This window comes from Hesperophylax consimilis, chromosome 28, assembly GCF_061612785.1.
Source record: "Hesperophylax consimilis isolate HC1 chromosome 28, BYU_Hcon_1.0, whole genome shotgun sequence".
NCBI classification, from domain to species: Eukaryota; Metazoa; Arthropoda; class Insecta; order Trichoptera; family Limnephilidae; genus Hesperophylax; species Hesperophylax consimilis.
The window spans coordinates 7,005,661-7,009,594 of NC_142863.1; positions in this window are offsets into that span (position 1 = coordinate 7,005,661).

The window sequence follows — 3,934 nt, forward strand, 5'->3', positions numbered from 1 at the left end:
TAGTTGATTCCTTTCCAAATAAAATTTTGAGACAATTGGCATTTATTATTGTGATTTACTTCACCTCAGCTTTTATTTCATTTTTATGTTTATAATTTGTCTTTGCGTAGCATTTGGTTTATTTTAAATTAAATTTGAGTAAGTATTTCATCCAACAAATTTCCAGGCTTGGAAATTTTTAGTTTATTAAGATAAAACACGGCTTCGCTACATTCCGTCCATTATTATATTTTTTGTGCATTACAGATTGATTAAATCCTATTACAATACACGTATTTATTATTATTTAACTGTGAACAAAATTTTTGAATTAATGAACACTTCTCCTCCAACCAAAGCTTATGATTCTAATTTTGAATTATAAAACATTACGGTGATTTTATTGGAATGTTATTCCTATTTTGTTGGTATAGAAAACCTACCTTATATATTTAGACCCACCTAAAAATTTACTTAATAAAAATTATTTAAAAATTGTTGCATAATTTTATTACACAAACTGTAAAATTTTTAAATACATTTCTCTCTCAAGACCCGCATTAATAAAACCCTTCCTTCAACCTTTTCCTTAATCCGCCCCGCAACCATGCCCAACCAATAGCGATATAAATATATATCTGTACAGACAGAGGCGCTCTTGTGAGATGTCACATAAAACGAAGAGTTTAAAAAACAGTTTTTTGTGCCTCCTGTAAAATTTGATAAATGGAAGAGTTGTGCATTATTCCGATATTATATTATACCGGATTTTTGATAAATTTTACCAGTGTGCGTTTATGGGCGTAACTGGGTAGATATAAATCTTGCGTTCGGCTTTCTCTGATTGGTTCTCAAGTTTTCTATAACCAACCCCAATAGGCCGCGCCCCTTCCGAATTCGAAGGTCACCTGGAATATGAGATCGCCTTAATATAGGATAAATGGTTGGTTATCAATTGTGAAAAATTGGTATGTTTGGAAGTAAAATGTAGATACAGTGAGCATGTTTGGAATGAAAAATGTATGTATCATTTTACTGTCCGATGATATTTTTTATCTATTACAATTAAAAATATTATATTTTTCTATCGCACGTCGCCAACGGACCACGTGTTAGGTACGCGCTTGTTTCGTATGTACGGTACTGCTGGAACGAGAAGGAGTGCATATCACGTAATGCGCTAGGTTATACCGAGTGGCGATGTGTGATAGAAAATCATGTTTTTTTTTTTTTTTAATTGAAAAAGTGTCATCGGACGGCAAAATGATGTCCGAATTTTTACTCCAAATACTCTTAAGAATCGCTTGTAAAAGCAGTGTGTATATAATTTCATTCGTTTTTTAGTTGTTTTACTTTTCTATTATCTTCTTAAAAGTGAAATGTTATATATTTTCTTCCAGATTTTTATTTATTTTACTATTAATAGGAACAGAGCGGTTGTGACAACCCTCCAACATTGGTCGAATGTAGCGATTCTCAAGTGTGCTCATGGTTGTTTACTGGGAAGTAAATTATGAACATTTATTTAAAGTGTCTTAACTAAATACGTAAACAAAATATTTGACTCTGAAAATAGAAGAAATTTATTTTGCCGAATTTGGACTTTGCAAATTTGTTCATAAGGTGGCGAGTAATTTGCGCTCCCATGTAAAAATGTCTATTCACTCAAAAGCACATTTTACTTTTTAGAACTAAATGGTGATATTATAATGCGATATGCCTATATACTGTCAGATTGATTAATTGACGAATCACCGTCAGCTTTCCCCTCTGCGTTCCCCAACTGTTGATATTAGCCCTCACCTTCAAGTTCTAGTCTATTAATATTCATATGTCTGTGGTCTCCATGTTAATCTTTACAAAGCCGCTCAATAGTACTGTTAAAAAATATATATGTATATTTAACTAATGACATCAGGAATTGACTCCATCGCTTGTAAATAGGTCCCCGCCAGAAGTGCAGTGCTGCCATCAAAAGACCGTTTTCGCTCGTGGCTAGTCGCGTTCGAAAGCTGGTGATCCGTTTTTTAATTAGTGCTCGGAATCCGGGAGCACGCCCTTCTACAAACATCTCAGTGGCACTACAGTACCAGGACAGCCCAAAAATTATTCGTTATGAATTGTTGTACTGTACTTCCATTATTTTTAGAGATGCTTTGTTGAAGTTGGTCCACAGCTCCGAAGTATATAAACTCGTGCAGTATGTGTTAACAAGTTGCCTTTTTGCTTTTGGGCTACACTTAATAAATCGTCGAGAAATCATATTAGCTCTGATGCACAGTGATCTTCTCTGTCGCTCAGTATCCTTATCAATAATTATGTAATTATGTACATTTCGGAATAATATGAACTACACCTGTCAATTTGTCTTTCCTGGAACAGGAAACTTTCCTAGTTGGACAGGCAAAACTTCCTAATATGTAATTTGTACTTTCTTATATTTGTACTGTTATAATTGGATTAATGACGGATTAACCACAACCACCCCATCCTATAATACCATATGTAGCAATGGATTGAAAAATTGTTAGTATGGTTACCCTATGCTTGTGTCTGATAAGCCAGCACAGGTACCTTGTACTTTAGTTTTCAGAAGAATATTATTGTTGCCAACTTACTATAAAGGTACTGCCCAATGTTTATTTTGTTTTATTTTTTGTACATTTGTTACTAAAATTTTGTTTATTTTTGTTAACGGTCTCGACAAAACCGTGTCATTAAACTTTCTTTTGTGGGTTTAAATTTAATTTAATTATTATATTAAGTTAACTTATATGATTTTTTTTAATGATGTAATTGTAAAGCTGCACATCTTGACACAGGAATACACTAGTGAGATGTGCAGATTAAGTTTTATATGTTAAAAATTATTTATTGTATAAATAAATTCTTTCACAGCTTGGATCGACGTGCCTGGTACATTGCCACCCCTTCCAAGTATCCTTTGACAGCTTGGACGCTCAAAATAAGAGGAAAGTCACTGCTTACATCAGCGTTCCAAAAACTCTGCCTAAAGGCTGGGCAAAGCTTAACTTCAGCTTAAAACGCAAAGTTTTTAAAACATGTCTATTTAAATATTGATTTTGTTTTCTCAAGTTAATTTATGAATGAATTAAGTGAAATCAAATGCACTATCGATATCACCCATAAACACACACGTACGCACACATGCATTCGATGATATATTTAATAAATAAAAAAATTGCTGCAGATAATATACAAAATAAATGTCGGTACTATCTTATTAAAATTTGGCTTGGGTGTCCGTGGTCAGGAATGTTCAATCTTCAGTTAAACCATTTTTTGTTTGTTTTTTTTTATCTGTTCAGAATTATTATGATTGTTGTAAATTGACTCTAAAGACATCCACGGAGGCAGACAACTACTCACATCTAGAAAAATAATCACCAACGACTGTTAGTATCGTAAATAAAGTACAAAAATAAATTTCGACTATTATGTAAACAGTTTATTAAAACAAATCAAGAATTATAAAATCGTTTTTATTTATTTTAAAATGTCATGGGTAATGCTAACATTTAAAGGTGTTCCGTAAATGCATCCTTGGGGAATCGACTGACAAATACATGTATTTTTTTTGCTCTTTAATTGTGATTTTAACAGAATGAACATAGGCTAAATGATGAGAAACGCTACGCCAAAGGATGAATGCAGAAGTAATTATTGCTGCATACAAATTTACATCTGTAATGCTTTATCACAAATGAATTTCATAACCAGGCTGGATACACGCTAAATTAGCGTAAACGATCGACAGTAAATTTATATACGGTATTCGTGTTTAAACCTAAAATAAAGAAAAAAACCAGGAAAAGAGGAAATTAACACACACGATGAAAAAAACGCGAGCAGAGCCACGAATGGGGTATTTTTACAAACTATGTATTAAGTCAAAAAGGGTAGGGTAATCTGACAATTGTACTTAAAAACACAA